General features: G+C 39.6%; 2 long non-coding RNA genes across 2 annotated transcripts; one reads left to right on the top strand and one right to left on the bottom strand.

The window, feature by feature from the left end:
• The first annotated feature begins 1,428 nt into the window (after positions 1-1,428).
• Positions 1,429-2,649, top strand: LOC107814264 (uncharacterized). The gene is made up of 2 exons (XR_001654516.2): positions 1,429-1,723; positions 2,306-2,649. It is a non-coding gene; the product is annotated as an uncharacterized LOC107814264 (long non-coding RNA).
• A 12,393-nt stretch (positions 2,650-15,042) lies between these two features.
• On the bottom strand, positions 15,043-21,622 carry LOC142162806 (uncharacterized). The gene is made up of 2 exons (XR_012694213.1): positions 20,903-21,622; positions 15,043-15,421 (listed from the first exon to the last, which is right to left on the bottom strand). It is a non-coding gene; the product is annotated as an uncharacterized LOC142162806 (long non-coding RNA).
• Between the last annotated feature and the right edge of the window lie 352 nt (positions 21,623-21,974).

Raw genomic sequence — 21,974 nt, 5'->3', positions numbered from 1 at the left:
AATTGACCTTTGTCTAGTGAGATATAGATAGCTATAACTTAAAAGAATTTCTAGTGGTAGGGGTACGACTTCCTTCCTATAGCAATATAAGGAACAGAAAAGGTTTTTTTCCAGTTGTTCTTTCTATTCGTGCAATTCATATGGTACTTTAGCTTATAATCATGTTAAATTTTATTCATGATTGATTTAAATTTCGTTTATCATTAAGACTATAAGGATCTAAAAAGGAGCCTGAAATTGGAATAAGAAAATAGAGATGGAAGTAAACATTATAAAATGTCTAGAAGCGTTTTTCAAAAACTCTTCACGAAATCCATAAGCAGGTCATTTAGATCTAAAGAAAGAGGTGAAAGACGAATGCTAGAGTACTGGCAATTGATGTTATATTTATTCTCAAATACAGAGCTTCCTTCTTACACTTGGATAACTTATGAATTATCAATTTGCTTTACAGTTCATTTTTGCACACCATCTGCAGGAGGTTGTTTTTTTATAGCTTTCGACCACTGTGGATTGTGTCGTAAGCAATAACAATAAGTTTGTTTTAAGTTTGCACTTCAGTGTATTTTCTTCTGTCAATCATATTTATTGGTGGGTACCTCTTCTCTCATCTCTTTGATTCATCTTTATCTATTATCTATATTTCTCTTGAGGAGTATCAATGGATTTTGGTCTTTAATGAATTACCATTTCTGTTATGGCTTTTGTTCTCTAGGTGTTTGAGAAAATTCTTCAATGAATTACCATTTCTATTAAATTTCTTATGCATATTTTTGTCTTCTTTATTTTTTAAGTGTTTGTGATTCATCTCTATCTGTATTTCTCTTGAGGAATATCAATGGTTTTTGTTCTCATTTCGCTGAGGCTAAATTATATAAAAATGGTTGTAAATAATGCTCATGTGATCATCATCTTTCTTACACATCAAAGGTTTTTACTGCAAAAGAATAATTATCGTAATTTATGAAGTGATCGATTCTGCATAAATGCAAAAAGGACGGACATACTTCTTACAATGAATAATGACTTCTCTCTGTTTCCAATTTATTCCTTCAATGAAAAGTGTGATAGTATTACATGTGATTTTTTGTTGCATGTTTTCCCTTTCTTTCTTAGTGGTAAAAGGATCAATTTTGGCTAAAAAGTGAAGTCGTAATTGAGGTTTCTATTGATTCTTATAACCTAAATCTATAGTAATTTTAGAGATTGAAGTTTGCATTATGTAGTCTGCAATTTCTTGGCTGGTATTAAAATAAAAATGGAATTTGTACCTTGCTTTTAAGTCATAAAGGGATCACTTGGCAGAAAGGTTGCTTCTTTATTGGGAATACAATTTTTTTTCTGTGATTATAATTTGTTATGGTGAGAAAGGTTTTAAATAATTCTCTTACCTGGACGACATGTCTGCCTCACACTTCAAGGGTAATATTGTCTTTCCATCTAATTTTTATTAGCTTCGCTTGAATTATATCGACCACTTCAGAAAATCTGGCAATCACCGCTTCTTTGGCTTCTAACTTCTTGCTCTTCTTGTTCTTATCGGTACCAGGCAGACAACTCTTTGAGAAACTTGGCAGATGCAGGTTCTCTGTATCAAAAACCAATCTAGCAATAGTTTAAAAGCTCAGACGTCTGGAAATTGCAGTTTTCCAGTTCCACACCTTTTCGCTCCTCGCAGTTGCTGATCTTATCGCTAATTTTTCTCTCTGGGTTATTATTTTTTGTGAGTTTTCTTCTTCTTATCTTCTGTTTCTCTGTTTAATCTTTCATGGAATGCTAAGGCTTTGCTGCACAGAAAGTTTAAAGTGTCTATCACCTTTGTTCTTTAGGTGTTCGAGGCAATTCCTGAATGAATTAGGCCTTTTCAAGATTTCTATTATTGTTTTAGATTTAACTACACCTAACAAGAGCTCCCTTTTCTTGTTCCTTTCGTCCACCCCACATCACTAAGCTAAAGAATATATTATTTTTGGATGACAAACAATTAAATGAACGATGATGTGTTAAAGAAAAAGAAAGAAAGAAAGAAAGAAAGAAAGAAAAGAATAAATTGGGAACAATTTCTGATACTAGGTGTGCTAATTTGTTGTGAGCTTTCTTGTCATCTTATGTTTCTCTAGTGTATCTTTTATGGCATGCTAAGCCTTTGTGCACAAGAAATTTAATATGTCATGTGCTTTAGAAAATTCTTGATTGAATCAGTCTCATCATTGGCGGTAATTTTGATTTTGGATAAGCGGTAGGCGGTGACACATTTTTAGGTTTGAATATTTCATGAAAAATTTGGGCTGAAAATATTTTACAGATAACAAGAAGTTGATCGTGAAGTTAGCTGCTGGATCCATTCTATAGGAGACCCAAGGTAGATCTGTCGGCGTCCGCAGACCATGGAGTCCCCTTCTAGACATTTCATTTTACTATTTCTTTCATTTCGAAAACAGTTGCATTTACTTGTAATGAAATCTTAGAAGTTCGTGAATTGTGATTCTAGATCTGGGTAGTGGAATAACTTTAGTAATTCTTTAAATTACTAAAGAATTAAGCTCAAATTTTTACAAGAAATTGAGCTCCCAAAAAAGCGTACAATATACCATCAATTTTTTATTGTGCTTCCCGTGATTAAAAGTTAATCAGAGGATACTTTTGTCATTTCAGCCTATTTTGTGTTTTAACAAAGATGGCGTGTAAGAGCCCTTGAGTCTAAAAAAGATGAATTTGATTGGCTAAAAAAGAACTTTACCCTGCTTTCACTATTATACCCTCTACTTTTGATTGGGTTGTGTCAGCTTTTGTTATGTTACATCACTACAATGTCAGTACTTTTGCTTTACTAGAACGATTGGGCCCCACGAAACTTTTCATTTCATCAGCTTGGTCATCATCAGCATAATACAACTTTTGTTTATTGTATAAAAGTAAGGCGTAATGATTTTCTGACCACTTAAATTTGTAGGGCTTTTGAAAGGTAATACACGAACTTTAAATTTTCTCATTTGAGCACTCTAACTTGACAAAATGGGTAATAATAAACACATCTACCAGAGCGTGTATATCAATTGCGTTGACATGTACAACACATCATGCTAAGCTATTTATTACCTGTCATGTGTTATTTGTGGGTCCCATTTTTAAATACAAAATCAGAAGAAAAAAAGTTACAAATACAAAAAGGAAAAAAAAACAATGCCTAAAACATACTAGGTGTTCGACAATTCCACCATGGGAATCGTCCCTTCCGACGAGCAGCAGAACTCCGGCGAGGCAAAAATGAACGCGCAAGGTGTTCCAGGTATCCAAATTGGACAAGAAAGGTACCAAAATGTTCGCCTTGATGAGGAGAATGCTCCTACACTTCCAAATTCATATGGGTACCAATCAATTCCTCCAATTTTACAATCCAAAAGCTCAGACAGTCCGGTTGAGCAAGGTGTTCGATGAAATGCCCCTATCAATTCTGGGCTAATTGGAGACCAATTTTCATTTGGAATCCCTTCTACACACCCACGGATCCTCTATGCAAAGATTCAGCTCAATCCATTCAAGAAATCAACCATCACCATCAAGTTGAAAACTCAGAACTTCACCAGTTGGCCGGGCATGGTGCTCCAGGGATAATTGGATCCCAAAACCAATGCCAATCCATTTCTGCACCCCAGGTGAGTATTCCCAACCCATCACAACCAATTTTACATGGGTCAATCGCGTCGAATATTAAAAAAGGTCCTTCAGAACACTGTTCGACCATATGTCAACCCCCAATCCAGCCCAATTCAAAGGAATTTATTGATGGGAGACCCTTCCTTAGTACCTATGGAGATCACTTGCCAAGTTTCTCAGCAATCCATTGTAGGAATTGAATCTGCTCAAAAAATTAGAAAAGTCTTGCAATCCATTGCGGAAGATGAAAAAACTAGAAAAGTTTTTTTTGCCTTTTTCATTTTTATTTTTCTTTTTTATTTATATTTTATTCTAATTCTAATTTTTTTAAGTAAAAACAATACTATTCACACACCTTGGCAGCGTGATTTGCACACAGTTTAGTCATGTCAGCTGTAGTGTTTCCACATAGGCATGGTCAACGGTCAAAAAAGTGTTTATTATTACCCATTTTGTCAAGTTGAAGTGTTCAATTGGGAAAGTCCAAAGTTCGTGTATCGGCTTTCAAAAGCTCTACAAATTTAAGTGGCCAGGAAGCCATTACGCCTAAAAAGTAAATTAGTTGAGCATCACATCTCAGTGTTCTTATCTCCCGCTTCCTCCCTTTCCTCCTCCTTATTTTTCCAATTTCTTTCTTCCACTTATTCTTTTTTTTTTTTTTTTTGGGTCTGACTCCATCTCCATCGACGCTATTCTTCATTCTTGAATATTAGAGCATTAAAAAAATTATGAGTTCTATGTCTTCAAGAAAATAAGGAAAACACTTGTATCTTTTATATTGTACATTTGTATATAAGATATCGTATCGATACGTGTTAGAAAACGATTTAAAATTGAAACAATTTTGTATATATCTTTGAAGTATTACTTACTGCATGCATTATAAATTAATTCTAACATCAATAAGGCCATAATCTTACTGTAGCTGCTACATAAAATCTTTAACGATTTGACGAAATTGTCCCTTATTTATCTCATCAACCAGTAGCACATTCTTCGGACAAGTGTCAACTCTATCTACTTGTCATGAGTATTGCTAACTGCTAATTATAGTTTCTTCTTTTTCTCCCTTCTAAAAGTTAAATATAGTTTAATATATTAATAGCATAATTTTGTTTTGCCGCATTACTACATTGATCTTATTCAATTCTTGTAGCTATTTTTATGCCTAACTTTAGTTTTAATTTTAATTAGATAACATTAAAAAAAACTTATTGTTGGCATTTGTAATTACAAAGCGTTATTCTATTTTGAGAATAGAGATTTTACTAAGCTAGCTGCCACCAAAAAAGTGGGGCATGCCTTAAATCGAACCACATGGCTAAGTTTCTCATAATGTTACTCAAGACAGGAGAGTCGAGTGAACGAAAATGTGAAGCTCTTTATATTAAATATTGCACTTGCATTTGAAATGAGCAATGATTCTTGGTCACTTATGTTTCCGCTAATGAGCCAGAATGATATTTTAAGTGGTTAGTATCTTTACATTACGATGGTCGACCGCTACTAATATCCAAATAGTTTGTTATTTTCTTAACTTGTAAAATGCATTTTGAAATAATAGGGGTATATCAGGGGAGGGAAGGGACAAAGAGCTGCAGCGAGAGAGAAATTTTCGTAGTCTTGCTTTCGCGAAACATAAGATTGTATCCCCTCTCTACGTCTTATTATTCACCATTTTTCTTCCATGCCTTTATTTGAAAGGATGTGTAAATGTTTTCTAGATTTCTTCTTAAGAATGATAGTAGCATCTCAAATTCAATCACTCTCACTTGATTTTTGTTTATATTACTTTGGATGAGCAGGAGGTTTCGGGAGCTATCTGTTGGGCACGAGTGAAGTTGTTGCCGAACAGACAGTTGAAGCTAATAATGCAGCTAATATTAAGAACCCCTCTTTGGGATGGATGATAGAGTTTCTTTTTTGTTGTTAGATTTTTTGGGCTTTTCTCAATGGTTCATAATGTTTGGTAATAGTTGCTTAATAATTCACCTTCAAAATAAAAGTTTAATGAGTAAATTTGTCCTTGTGCTTTACAGTCAGAATCCTGGGACATTTTGCATGCTCTGAATGATCAGCTTTGTCCATCAAGGTAATCGCTTAGTTCAAGAATTGATTTGTTTGATATATAATTTTTGAATTGGTGATTGCCATTGTGTTGTTTGGGCGTTTTGTAAATTATGCGTAAATTTCTAATTTGAGGATGTCAGGATGATGTAAATAAGCAAAGGAAACTTTATAATCAGATTCAAAATATAAAATTTGCTACAAAAAGTAAAACCCACTTATTAACTTAAAGATTTCCACATCTCAGTGTTCTTATCTTCCGCTTCCTCCCTTTCCTCCTCCTTATTTTTCCAATTTCTTTCTTCTACTTATTCTTCTTTTCTGTTTTTGTGTTTTTTTGGGTCCGACTCCATCTCGATCGACGCTATTCTTCATTGAATATTAGAGCATTAAAAAAATTATGAGTTCTATGTCTTCAAGAAAATAAGGAAAACACTTGTATCTTTTATATTGTACATTTGTATATAAGATATCGTATTGATACGTGTTAAAAAACGATTTAAAATTGAAACAATTTTATATACATCTTTGAAGTATTACTTACTGCATGCATTATAAATTAATCCTTACGTCAATTCTTTTGTGTTATTATAATGATTTCTTGTAAGTTGAATAACACAGAAATCTTTCAATCCAATAATTTCAATAATTTAACAAAATATTGTAATGATCTTTCAATATTTTTTATTTATATTTCTAAAGATCTCTTTGCAATTACAGTTAAACTTTAAGACCAATTATCTCTGAATTTGCATGGGGTCCACCTCCTATGGCAGTCTTGAGGAGTACGGACATATAAGTTGTGGAATAGAGACTTTTGATTTATTAAATAACATTTTGAGCTCCCAACCTCATGGGTAGTGGAAACATTATAAAGTTCTTAAAATGTTTTGGAAAGTCAAATACGAGACCAAGCAGTAGTTTACCTATTTTCGCAGCCCGATGCTTCTCCTTTTGTCACGATCCAGATTTTCCACCCTCGTGAGTCGTGATGGCGCCTACTCGTAGAAGCTAGGCAAGCCGCGAAATGGAGAAATTACTAACTCTTTTATTTTAATCCTTTTTAACAATTTGTATTAACAGGTAATCAACACTTAACTATTAACGATAAACAGAACAAGCGGAAGACTTAAGCAGCTAAAAATAACCAAGCCAATACTACAATGTCAATATACTCCTCTATCTAGAATCTGCTGTCACAATATTCACGGACGGACTAAGATTACTACAACAAATGTCTGAAAGAAATACAATCTATCTCGAAATCTAATGAAAACAAAGTACATAATAAATTAGAAGAGAACGCCGGGTCTGCGGACGCCTGCAGGACTACCTCGGGATCTCTGGCTGGACTGAAGGCAGGCTCCCCAAGTGCTACTGTCCAAAGGCTGCTCCGGAATCTGCACATAGTGCATAGTGTAGCATCAACATAACCGACCTCATGTGCTGGTAAGTGCCTGGACTAACCCCGATAAGGTAGTGATGAGGCTAGGACCAGACTCCAGATAAACCTGTGCAGTTATATAATATATAGCGGAAAATAAATAGGAATAAACAATTTAAATGGGAGGGACATGCTACAGGAAAAATATCAAATCCAGCAGAAACTTAAGAAAATAGGGGAGAACAATTCAAAATCTACTACAAAACGATAATAACACTGTTGCGGCGCGCAACCCGATCCCTTATCATTTTACACTGTTGCGGCGTGCAACCCGATCCAATATAATGTTATTGCGGCGTGCAACCCGATCCATATATAACATTGTTGCGGCGTACAACCCGATCCATATATATATATATATATATATATATATATATATATATATATATATATCATTGTTGCGACGTGCAACCCGATCCATATATATATCATTGTTGCGGTGTGCAACCCGATCCATATATTTATATACCTTGAATAACAACCATACCACGAGTCTCGGCAAGGGATCAACAATAAACTACACTATCCCGGCAAGGGATTCAACAGTAAAAGTAATTACGTCCCGGCAAGGGAGAAACAACTAGAACCAATCCTAACCCAACATCTACTCATCTCAGCTAACACCAATACTCAGTCATAAGTTTCCACGAAAAGAAATTCAATCCTTGCTCAATATCAAGAATCATCAATTAAAGCATTCGTAGTATCATTTAAGAACATAGCAAATTCCAATTTAAGACTCGCGGTCATGCTCGATACCAACGTATAAATACTCATCACCATGCCTATACGTCGTACTCAACAAGAAGCTAATAGTAAATAGGACACAACTCCTAATCCCTCAAGCTAAGGTTAGACCGAACACTTACCTCGAACTTCCACGACAAACTCAATCCTCAAACACCGCTTTTCCTTTCGAATTCGGCTCCAAATCAATTGTATCTAGACATAATTGACTTAATAACATCAATAAACGCTAAACAATCCAATTCCAATGCTTAATTATAGCTTTCTAATCATTCTTCCCAAAAAGTCAAAATTGACCCCAGGCCCGCTTGGTCAAAATACGAGGTTCGGACCAAAACCCGATCACACATTCACCCACGAGCCCGAATATATAATTTGTTTTGAAACCCGACCCCAAAATGAGGGCAAATTCCCAAATAATCAAAAAGCCCTAACTATACCCAAATCCCTAATTTTCTACCCTTAATAACATAATTTAAGCCTAGAAATTTAATGGACGTTAATAGAAATTGAAGAAAATGAGTCTAAGATTACATACCTATGAATTGGTGGTGAAATCCTCTTTCAAAAATCGCCCAATTTGGTGTCTAGATGAAGAAGTTATGAGTTTTTGTGAAAATCCCGTAATGCTACTGTTCTGGTCTTTTAAAATAATTGGGCGAAATTACTCATCGCGTTCGCGATGGATTAGGCTTGATAAGCCTTCGCATTCGTGGAAGACGGCGCGCGTTCGTGGACGAGAAACTCGTCGAGCCTCGCGTTCGCGTCCAATAGGTCGCGTTCGCGTAGGTAAAATGCCCCACCCCCTACCTAGGCTCACTAGCCATCGCGTTCGCGTGAGCTGTGTCGCGTTCGCGAAGGGTATCCCTCCTTAGCCCCGCATTTGCGACTCCAGCTTCGCGCTCGCGAATAAGAAATCTGGCACCTGGGATATTTGCCTTACGCGTTCGCGAGAGGGACCACGCGAACGCGAAGGGAAAAATCCCTGGGCACTCAACAACAAAAACCTGCAACTTTTCATAAGTCCAAAACCTTCCGAAACACATCCTAAATACACCCGAGCCCTCGGGGCTCCTAACCAAACATATGTACTAACTCAACAACATCATACGAACTTATCCGTGCGATCAAATCGCCAAAATAACCTCAATAACAACGAATTAAACCTCAAAATCAAGGAATTTCCTCAAACTTCTTAAAACGTCAATTTTTGCAATTTAGGTCCGAATCACGTCAAATGACAATCGTTTTTCACCAAATTCCACAGAATTATCTTAAATCATATATAAAACTTATACTGGATGCCAGAACCAAAATACGGGTATGATACCAACACGTTCTAATCAAAATTCGTTTCCAAATCCTTTAAACCATTTCAGAAAACAATTTCCTTCAAAAATTCATTTCTTGGGCTTGGGACCTCGGAATTTGATTCTGGGCATACGCCCAAGTCCCATATTTTCCTACGGACCCTCCGGAACTGTCAAATCACGGATCCAGGTCCGTTACCCAAAACGTTGATCGAAGTCAAATTAATTCATTTTATAGTCAAAATTTATCATTTTTTACATATTTTCACATATAGGCTTTCCGGCTACGCGCCTGGACTGTGCACGTAAATCGAGGTGATGTTAAAAGAGGTTTTTAAAGCCTCGAAATGCAGAAATTTCATTTTAAAACAAGTGATGACACATTCTCCACCTCTAAAACAACCGTTCGTCCTCGAACGGACAGAAGAATGGAGTACCTGAGTCGGGAAAAAGATGGGGATAACGGCTCCGCATATCGGACTCAGACTCCCAGGTCGATGCCTTAGGAGGCTGACCTCTCCACTAAACACGAACAGAAGGAAAACTCTTCGATCTCAACTGACGAACCTGCCGGTCTAGGATAGCTACCGGCTCCTCCTCATAAGACAAGTCCTTGTCCAACTGGACAGTGCTGAAATCTAACACGTGGGATGGATCGCCGTGATATTTTCGAAGCATGGACACATAAAACACTAGATGCACGGCTGACAAGCTTGACGGCAATGCAGGTCTATAAGCCACCTCTCCCACTCGATCAAGAATCTCAAACGGGCCAATGAACCTAGGGCTAAGCTTGCCCGTCTTCCCAAATCTCATCACGCCTTTCATAGGCGACACTCAAAGCAAAACTCGCTCACTGACCATAAATGCTAAATCACGAACCTTGCAGTCGGCATAACTCTTTTACTTAGACTGCGCTGTACGAAGCCTATCCTGAATGATCCTGACCTTGTCCAAGGCATCCTGAACTAGATCCGTACCCAACAATCGAGCCTCTCCCGGCTCAAACCATCCAACTGGAGACCGACACCGCCTACCATACAAAGCCTCATAAGGAGCCATCTGGATACTCGACTGGTAGCTGTTGTTGTAGGAAACTCTGCTAAAGGCAAAAACTGATCCCACGAGCCTCCAAAGTCGATGACACAAGCACGGAGCATATCCTCCAAAATTTGAATAGTCTGCTCGGGCTGCTCGTCCATCTGAGGATGAAATACTGTGCTTAACTCAACCCATGTACCTAACTCTCGCTGAACTGCTCTCCAGAAATGCGAGGTAAATTGCGTACCTCAGTCCGAAATGATAGATTCGGGCATACCATGAAGACGAACAATCTTCCAGAGATAGATCTCAGCTAACCTCTCGGAAGAATAGGAGACTGCCACAGGAATGAAATGCGCTGACTTGGTCAGCCTATCAACAATAACCCACACTGCATCGAACTTCCTCTGAGTCCGTGGGAGACCAACAACAAAGTCTATAGTGATACGCTCCCATTTCCACTCAGGAATCTCAATTTTTTTGAAATAAACCACCGGGCCTCTGATGCTCGTACTTAACCTGCTGACAATTCAAACACCGAGCCACATATGCAACGATATCCTTCTTCATTCTCCGCCACCAATAATGCTACCGCAAATCCTGATACATCTTCGCGGCGCCTGGATGAATAGAGTATCGGGAGCTATGGGCCTCCTCTAAAATCAACTCTTGAAGCCTATCCACATTAGACACACAAACTCGACCCTGCAATCTCAAAACTCTATCATCACCTAAGGTAACCTGATTGGAACCTCCGTGCTGCACCGTGTCTCTAAGGACACACAAATGAGGATCATCATTCTGCCGATCACGGATACGCTCCAATAAAGAAGAACAAGCGACCGTGCAAGCTAACACCCAAATGGGATCAGAAACGTCCAACCTCACGAACTAATTGGCCAAAGTCTGGACATCCAAAGCAAGCGGCCTCTCTCCGACCGGAGTATAAGCAAGATTGCCCATATTGGCTGACTTCCTACTCAAAGCATCGGCCACCACATTGGACTTTCCCGGATGATATAAGATGGTGATATCATAATCCTTCAACAACTCCAACCACCTCCCCTACCTCAAATTCAACTCCTTTTGCTTGAACAAATACTGAAGACTCTTGTGATCCGTGGACACCTCACATGCCACGCTATACAGATAATGCCTCCAAATCTTCAACGTGTGAACAACGGCTGTCAACTCCAAATTATGAATCGGATAGTTTTTCTCATGAATCTTCAACTGCCGTGAAGCATAGGCAATGACCTTGCCATCCTGCATCAACACTGCACCAAGCCCAATACGAGATGCATCACAATAAACTATATAAGGCCCTGAGCTTGTGGGCAAAACCAACACCAGTGTCGTAGTCAGAGTTGTCTTGAGCTTCTGAAAGCTCGCCTCACACTCGTTCGACCATCTGAACTGGGCACCCTTTTGGGTCAACCTGGTCATCGGGGTTGCGATAGATGAGAACCCCTCCATGAACTGACGATAGTAGCCCGCCAATCCCAAGAAACTCCGAATCTGTGTAGCTCATACTGGTCTAGGCCAGTTCTTGACTGCCTCAATATTCTTCGGATCAACCTGAATACCCTCTGCTGATACAACATGACCCAGGAATGCAACTAAACTCAACCAGAACTTACACTTCGAGAACTTAGCATATAACTGACTATCCCTCAGAGTCTGAAGAACCACTCTAAGATGCTGCTCGTGCTCCTCCCGGCTGCGAAAATATATCAAAATATCATCAATGAATACTATCACGAATGAGTCCAAATAAGGCTTGAACACTCGGTTCATCAAATCCATAAAAGTTGTCGAGCATTCATCAACCCGAATGACATAACCAAGAATGCATAATGCTCGTACCGAGTGTGGAAAGCTGTCTTAGGGACATAGGATGCCCTAATCCTCAACTGATGCTAGCCCGATCTCAAATCAATCTTTGAAAATACCTTGGCACCCTGAAGCTGGTCAAACAAATCATCAATCCTCGGCAATGGATACTTATTCTTGATTGTAACCTTGTTCAACTGCCGGTAATCAATACACATTCTCATTGACCCATCCTTTTTCTTAACAAACAACACTAGCGCACCCCAAGGCAAAACACTTGGTCTAATGAAACCCTTCTCAAGCAAGTCTTGCAACTGCTCCTTCAACTCTTTCAACTCAGGCGGGGCCATACGATACGGCGGGATGGAAATGGGCTGAGTGCCTGGAGCCAAATCAATGCAAAATCAATATTCCTGTCGAGCGACATACCCAGCAGGTCTGAAGGGAATACCTCATGAAACTCACGAACAATGGGCACATAATCAATAGAAGGAACCTCAGTGTTAGAATCACGAACATATGCCAAATAGGCCAAACACCCCTTTTCGACCATACGCCGAGCCTTCACATAAGATATAACACTACGAGTAGAATGACCAGGAGTCCCTCTCTACTCTAAACGAGGAAAATCCGGTAAAGCTAAGGTCATAGTCTTGGCATGACAGTCCAGGATAGCGTGGTAAGGTGATAACCAGTCCATCCCCAATATAACATTAAAATCAACCATGTCTAGAAGCAACAAATCTACACGAGTCTCAAGACCCCCAATTACCACAATACAAGAACGATGGACTCGATCTACCATAATAGAATCACCCACCGGTGTAGACACATAAACAGGAATACTCAATGAATTACTAGGCATGACCAGATACGGTGCAAAATAAGATGACACATACGAGTATGTAGACCCTAGATCAAATAACACTGAAGAATCTCTATCACAAACCAGAACAATACCTGTGATAACCGCATCTGAAGTCTCAGCCTCGGGTCTGGATGGAAGAGCATAACATTGGGGCTGTGCCCCACCACCCTGGACTACATCTCTGAGACGGCCGACAGCTGGTTGGCCTCCACCTCTAGCGGTCTGAGTTCCACCTCTAAATCCTCTACCTCCACCTCTAGCACCTCTACCCCCACCTCTAGCTGGCTGGGCGGTCTGTGGAACACCTAGTGTCTGGACCATAGCATGGAAACCCTGCTGCTGCGACTAAGTACCCACCAACCTCGGACAAGCCCTTTGAATATGACCATACTCACCACACTCATAGCATCCACCTGAGTGTTATGGCTGAGGAAACTGAGACTAACTCTGGCGACCTGAATGACCACCCTGAAAACTCTGAAGCGGCGGTGCACTGATAGGAGCTGGTGGTGCACCATAGGGCTACTGATCAAAATACTGCATCTGCGGACAACGGCTACCTGAAGCACCATGAGAAACCTGAAGAGCTGATTGAAAGGGCCTAGGATGATGGCCTCTACCATACGAATCCCTGCCTCTAGACGAGGCACCACTGAATCTGCCTAAATGACGGGGCCTCTTATCCGACCCATGAACACCTCCCTGCGATAGAACCATCTCCACTCTCCTGGCCACATTGGCCGCCTTCTGAAAGGTAATCTCACTCCCAGCCTCTTTGACCATCTGAAGACGAATCGGCTAAATAAGATCGTCAATAAACCTCATCACCCTCTCTCTCTCGGTAGGAAGTATGACAAGAGCATGATGATCCAAGTCGATGAATCTGGTCTCATACTAGGTAACAGTCATGGAACACTACTGGAGACGCTCAAACTGCCTCCGATAGGCCTCTCTCTGAGTGATAGGGTGAAACTTCTCCAGAAATAGCTGAGTAAACTAATCCCAAGTCAAAGATGGCGATCCGGCTGGTCTAGCCAAACGAAAATCCCTCCATCAGGTCTTGGCAGATCCAGACAAACGAAATGCAGCAAAATCGACCCCATTAGTCTTAACTATCCCCATGTTCCTGAGAACCTCATGACAGCTGTCTAGATAATCCTGTGGATCCTCAGTAGATGCACTACTGAAAGTAGTAGTGAAGAGCTTGGTGAACCTATCCAGCCTCCACAAAGCATCGGCAGACATAACACTCCATCATCGGTCTGAGCTACCACACCCGACTGAACTGCTCCAACTGGATGAACCGCTGGAGTCTGGAACTGGGGAGCTACCTACTCTGGAGTGCAAGTAGCAGGAGTTTGGGCTCCTCCTATAGCCTGAGAGATGGATGGTGCTACATGAAGCAAACCTGCCCGGGTGACACTCTCCATAAGGCCCACTAGTCGGACCAGAGCATTCTGAAGAACTGGGGTAGCAATAAACCCCTCTGGAACCTGAGTTGGGCCCACTGGGACTGTTGGGGCCAGAACCTCATCATCAAAATCAACCTGAGGCTCCGTTGCGGGTGCTTCTAGCCTAGGCTAAGCTCTACCCTTGCCTCGGCCTCTAGCACGGCCTCGACCTCGGCCTCGCCCTCTGCCCCTCGTGGGAGCTATTGCTGAGGGCTCGAGCTGCTGGTCGGTGGATAAGGAAGCACGTGTTCTCGTCTTCTGCGAAAGAACAGAGTAGAGATTCAATTAGCATCGAGAAACCAAACCGCACGACAAGAAAAAACAAATGTGAAGTTTTTCCTAATTTTGTAGCCTCTGGGGGATAAATACAGACGTCTCTGTACCGATCCCTCAGACTCTACTAAGCTTGTCCATGAATTGTAGACCTATGTAACCTAGAGCTCTGATACCAACTTGTCACGGCCCGGATTTCCCACCATCGGGAGTCGTAATGGTGCCTACTCGTAGAAGCTAGGCAAACTGCGAAATGGAGAAATTACTAACTCTTTTATTTTAATCCTTTTTAACAATTTGTATTAACATGTAATCAACACTTAACTATTAACGATAAACAGAACAAGCAGAAGACTTAAGCAGCTAAAAATAACCAAGCCAGTACTACAATGTCAATATACTCCTCTACCTGGAATCTGGTGTCACAATATTCACGGACGGACTAAGATTACTACAACAAATATCTGAAAGAAATACAATCTATCTCGAAATCTAATGAAAATAGAGTACATAATAAAGTAGAAGAGAACGCCGGGCCTGCGGATGCCTGCAGGACTACCTCGGGATCTCTGGCTGGACTGAAAGCAGGCTCCCTACTGTCCAAAAGCTGCTTCGGAATCTGCACATAGTGCAGAGTGTAGCATCAGCACAACCGACCCCATGTGCTGGTAAGTGCGTGGCCTAACCCCGGCGAGGTAGTGACGAGGCTAGGACCAGACTCCAGATAAACCTGTGCATTTATATAATATATAGCGGAAAATAAACAGAAATAAACAATTTAAATGAGAAGGGGTACAAGCTACGGGGAAAATATCAAATCCAGCAGAAACTTAAGAAAATAAGGGAGAACAATTCAAAATCTACTACAAAACGATAATAACACTATTGATGCGTGCAACCCGATCCTTTATCATTTAACACTGTTGCGGCGTGCAACCCGATCCATTTATATCACTGTTGCGGCGTGCAACCCGATCTAATATAATGTTGTTGCGGCGTGCAACCCGATCCATATATATATCATTGTTGCGGTGTGCAACCCGATCCATATATTTATATACCTTGAATAACAACCATACCACGAGTCCCGGAAAGGGATCAACAATAAAAGTAATTACGTCCCGACAAGGGAGAAACAACTATAACCAATCCTAACCCAACATCTACTCATCTCATCTAACACCAATACTCAGTCATAAGTAATTTCCACGAAAAAAAACTCAATCCTTGCTCAATATCGAGAATCGTCAATTAAAGCATCTGTAGTATCACTTAAGAACACAACAAATTCCAATTGAAGACTCACGGTCATGCTTGACACCAACGTATAGATACTCGTCACCATGCCTATACGTCGTACTCAACAAGAAACAAATAGCAAATAGGACACAACTCCTAATCCCTCAAGCTAAGGTTAGACCGAACACTTACCTCGAACTTCCACAGCCAACTCAATCCTCAAACACCGCCTTTCCTTTCGAATTCGGCTCCAAATCAATTGTATCTAGACATAATTGACTTAATAACATCAATAAATGCTAAACAATCCAATTCCAATGCTTAATTATAGCTTTCTAATTATTCTTCTCAAAAAGTCAAAATTGACCCCGGGCCCGCTTGGTCAAAATACGAGGTTCGGACCAAAACCCTATCACCCATTCACCCACGAGCCCGAATATATAATTTGTTTTGAAACCCGACTCCAAAATGAGGTCAAATTCCCAAATAATCAAAAAGCTCTAACTCTACCCAAATCCCTAATTTTCTACCCTAAATCACATGATTTAAGCCTAGAAATCTAATGGGTGTAAATGGAAATTGAAGAAAATGAGTCTAAGATTACATACCTATGAATTGGTGGTGAATTCCTCTTTCAAAAATCGCCCAATTTGGTGTCTAGATTATGGGTGTTTAACGGGCTAACCGGGCCGATTCAGGCCTCCATGTTTTGGACCCGTACGGGTTACGGTTTGGGCCGGTTCCGTGTTGGTACTTAATGGGTTTAACGGGTTCGGGTTCATCCAGGTAAAAACTGAACCGTAGGTTACGAGTTGAGAGGGCCGGGCCGGGCCGGGTTTAGTGTAATTTTTTTTTTGGAATTTTGTATAAATATTGTAATAAGTGCAATAAGTGCATTACAAAGTACTAACATAAAGAATACAAGGGAGATGGGAAAAAAATGCACTTATTGCAAGTGCTACTTTTATTTCTTAATTCAAATTTCAAAGTTTCAAATTTACAAATTGAAAGGTTTACATTTTTTTCAAATTGAAATTGAGAAATGAGTATTGAGTAAAGAAATGAAGAAGAGGGGGGGGGAAGAGGGGGGGTATTTATAGTTTTAAAGAAGGTTAGTTTTGTAAATTGAAAAAGGGTTAAAATTTAAAAAAAAGGCTATTTGTGCAATATTTCCGTTGGCCAACGGACCAAAACATGGTCTGACCGTTGCCAACGGTCTGTGGAGCCCCCAAGGCCGAAATTTTTTTTAAAAAAAAACTAGCCGTTTGAAGCGGGTCGGGCCGGGCCGGTTAACCCGGTAAGAGTTACTATTCACTCTACCGGGTTCAACCGGTTTCGGTTACCCGTTTGGGCCAGCTGAACCGCGCCAACCCCCCCAAACCCCCTACCCAGCCCAGCCCCTTATTACCGGTTCTGGGTTCTACCGATCTGGGCCGGTCCGGAACCGGTCCAACCCAGCCCGTTTAACACCTTTAGTCTAGATGAAGAAGTTATGAGTTTTTGTGAAAATACCGTAATGCTACTATTCTGGTCTTTTAAAATAACTGGGCGAAATTACTCATCGCGTTCGTGACAGATCCACCGCGTTCGTGGCAGATTCTCCGCGTTCGCGATGGGTTAGGCTTGATAAACCTTCGCGTTCGCGGAAGACGGCTCACGTTCGCGGAGGAGAAACTCCTCGAGCCTCGCGTTTGCATCCAATGGGTCGCGTTCGTGTAGGTAAAATGCCCCACCCCCTGCCCAGGCTCACTAGCCATCGCGTTCGCGAAGGGTATCCCTCCTTAGCCCCGCATTCGCGACTCCAGCTTCGCGTTCGTGAAGAAGAAATCTGGCACCTGGGATATTTGCCTTACTCGTTCGCGAGAGGGACCACGCGAACGCGAAGGGTAAAATCCCTGGTCACTCAACACCAAAAACCTGCAACTTTTCAGAAGTCCAAAACCTTCCAAAACACACCCGAGCCCTCGGGGCTCCTAACCAAACATACGTACTAACTCAACAACATCATACAAACTTATCTGTGCGATCAAATCGCCAAGATAACCTCAATAACAACGAATTAAACCTCAAAATCAAGGAATTTCCTCAAACTTCTTAAAACGTCAAGTTTTGCAATTTAGGTCTGAATCACGTCAAATGACAGTCGTTTTTCACCAAACTCCACAAAATCATCTTAAATCATATATAAAACCTGTACCGGGCGCCGAAACTAAAATACGGGCCCGATACCAACACATTCTAATCAATATTCATTTCCAAATCCTTTAAATAATTTCAGAAGACAATTTCCTTCAAAAATTCATTTCTCAGGCTTGGGACCTTGGAATTTGATTCCGGGCATACGCCCAAGTCCCATATTTTCCTACGGACCCTTCGGGACCGTCAAATCACGGACCGGGTGCGTTTACCCAAAACATTGACCGAAGTTAAATTAATTCATTTTATTGTCAAAATTTATCATTTTTCACAAATTTTCACATATAGGCTTTCCGGCTACGCGCCCAGACTGCACATGCAAATCGAGGTGATCTAAAAGAGTTTTTTAAAGCCTCAAAACGCAGAAATTTCTTTTTAAAACATGTCTTCCTATATTTATATCACTTTGTACTAGCCTTATATTAGACTATATATTGTCTTTTCACTTTCTTAGATGGATTTTAGATGCTCATGACTAGTGACACCCCGATGTTGGACTATGTTTGTTTCCGCATTATTCCAGTCTACTCCATATTTTGGGATTTATAGCTTATTAATGACTTAAAAAATGAATTATTATAACTGTTTGGGATAATGCATAAAATCCTTCCCGACCTATGACCATATTATCAACTACACACCTTTTCTTTTCGGGGGTCCTATTACCCCCTGAACTTTTTTTAAATAATATTATTTACCCCTTAAAAAGCAACAAACAGATGCGTGCAAGGTGGTGAAATACACACACCTAAAATATGTATTTCTTACTTAAAAACCTTTTTTCACCGTTTCTCCTTCTTCCTTATTTTCCTATTTGCAGGCCTTCATTACCATATCCGGCCAAAAGGCAAAAACCTCATTTAATGGGTTTTATATAATACTTGTTTGATATTGTTAGATCTGGCCGGAGAACGAAACTCCGACGAAGACCCTTGCTCCAACGAAACTCCAGTGAACGATACCGTTTTGACTGTTCGTAGGTTATTACTGAATCATGCTCGTTGCTCCCTCTAGTTGTAGCTCTGTTTCTATTATTAAACATATTTGCCTTTTGATTTCTGGGTTGATTTTGCGTTGTATTGGATTTTTGCTCCGGCATTTCACCATTGAAATGATGTCCCCCTTGTTCGTGCGAGAAGCGGCTTAGAAGCGAAGGAGGCTAATTAATTTGATGTAATTAATTCTGTAATGTCCCATCAAAAGATGACACTTGTACTTGTTAATCAATTTTAAAATTATTTTTGTAACTTCCACTTGCCTTTAAGAGAGTGTGCACACTCTCTATGCCACGTCAGCACTTAAGGTGGTGTTTATCACACTTTAAAATAGTTTAGGAGGGTAATAGGACCCCCGAAAAGAAAAGGTGTGTAGTTGGTAATATGGTCATAGGTCGGGGAGGATTTTATGCATTATCCCTAACTGTTTAGTTGGTTTGGGGGTTTGTGTCGGCTGGCCTTGTTTCACGAGAGGCGCCATCACGATCGAGTCCGGTTAGGGTCGTGACAGAGAGGCGGAAGACCCTGAGAAGTTGCGTGATGCATAACTTGCAAACATGTCGATGTTTGTTTTTGCCCTATTGTCACAACATAGGGGGTATTCAATATCAATATGATGTGCATATTAACTTTAAGGAATAATATTAAAGATATTATACCAATTGATCAGCTCCAACGCTAGTGGATAAGCGGGACCTATTTTGTTGTTGAGTTGAATATAGTTTGCAGCGATAAACCTGTATATACCACGATCTTGGTGTAATATTGTATTTGAAAAGATATATACGAGGGGACAAATTTGAGTACACTAATACCCTAATAAGGAGATATTCCTATACTCCTTGCAAGAATTATAGGATATTCTTCATACACTACGCTACACTCACACGGCCAAGTATATATAAAGCAACACCTCCCCGTCATTTTAGTGCATAAATTAGAAAGAAAAAAAGGAAAAAGAGAAGAAGATGATGACCATTAAACCCGTGAGAATTCTTCGGAAAAAAAAAAGGTCGTACTCAAGATTAGAAAACGCTATTTAAGATACAGAGAAAAACTCTAACGCAAAGGGAAGCTCATAGTACAAAGAATCAAAAAGAAAATAGCAGCAAAGACAATGAACCCATTAGAACGACTGCTATGCAACAGTTTCTATCCACAAGTACTTTCATTATGGTTCTATCAATTTCTCGATGAATCGGAAGATACTGTTAAATGAAGGGGTCGATTAGGGGAGAACAATCAAGAACTTCAACCATATTCATTACTGAAATACTTGTTTAAAATGTTGTAAAGCCTTTGTATATATGTTTGGCTATGAATAGAGCAAAAAAGAACAAAAAAGAAAATCAAAAAAATTGCAGAAAGTCCGGAAAAGTCCTAAGACTGTTCACACAGATCAGTGAAAGACCAAAACTACTAAATCTCAGAATATGGTGAAACAAAAAAAAAACGAAAAAAACACCAGTTGCTAGAACTTAGAATCAACCAAAGGAGACAAAAAGTGGAAAAAGAGAATAATTTTGTCGAGTTCTGTTAGGAGTAATAACTTTTGAGGTTAAGTTTTATTTAAAATGTTAGATTTGTATTTATCAAATGTTCAAAATCATGCATCTAAGTATCAATTTCCAAACATGCATAGATTAAACCAAACCAGAACACAGAACCCCTAAATTTCATATTGAAAATTATGAAAATATAGACATGGCTAATAAAGAGAGGAATCAAAAATTCACCTATGAAATCCACCAAAAAAATTTAAAAAGAGGGAAGAAGAATACCGGAGAGCTAAGCGAAGTAACAAAAAATTCTCCTCTCACATTCAACAACTTCCGATGAAAATAGTGAAAGAGCGATTGCAGGCAAAGCAGAGAATTGAGAACTGGGCTCGTTTATGAAGGAGTTAATGAAGAATATTGTTAGAATTATGAGTAGGGTTTGGATATGAATTTTTCGCCTTACTGCTCTTGTTCCATCCAAATTCTTGTTGTGTCCCTATATTGGCTGATTTGAGTCGTTTAGAGAAAGACTACATAGGTAATTTTGCAAGCCACTCTGACTGCCACCGCCTAAATCTCTGCTTTACCAAGATTTTCCTTCACATCTCTCTTTTCTCTATGTTTAGATTCCCTTGGCTTTTCCGCTGACCCATCAATTTCTGTTATATATTGACAAGAGATTGTGATTTTTGTTGAGTTTTTGCAATTCAACATTTGCTCCATCAAGATAATCACAGGGTTAGTGTAGGGAAATGACACCAAAAAGTAACGATAATAATAATACTGCAATAATATTATTTGTGAGCGAAAATACACAAATTGGCTTGAGTCGTGCTGGACACTGTCCTAAGAAACTATTTCAGTAGTGTGAAATATCTCTCCAGGATTAAACAAGCCTACCTGTATTAGGGAGGATACAGGAATCAGCAAAATAAGTAAATTACAAACTTAGCTATTTTAAAAGAGGAAACAAAACAAAGTAGGCTATAAATAAAGGAAGCTGAGAGGAACGAAAGAGGCAAAGTAAAAATGTGCTGATACATGATGGTTATTTGAAGGTCTATTTATAGGCTAATTGAGAGGCTTAGGGCATGACAAGTGTATGACACTTGTTTTGAACTTCCCATGCAAGTTGCCGCTTGGTTGAACATTTGTCCATTTTTGGAAAATATCACAACAGTTCCCCCACATATTTTCAAAAAATTCATACAAAGAGGAGTAAGATTTGCTGGATTTATATGGTCCAAATGCAATAGGTTTGGTGTATTTTGGACTATGAACCAAACTTAGATCAATAAAGTTTAACTCACAGAATTACTAGTGAAATATAATATTTCTATGAACCAATAATTCT

The sequence above is a fragment of the Nicotiana tabacum genome, chromosome 8, assembly GCF_000715075.1.
Source record: "Nicotiana tabacum cultivar K326 chromosome 8, ASM71507v2, whole genome shotgun sequence".
NCBI classification, from domain to species: domain Eukaryota; kingdom Viridiplantae; phylum Streptophyta; class Magnoliopsida; order Solanales; family Solanaceae; genus Nicotiana; species Nicotiana tabacum.
The sequence above is the reverse complement of the archived record's forward strand: the minus strand, read 5'-3'. Positions and strand labels throughout refer to the sequence as shown.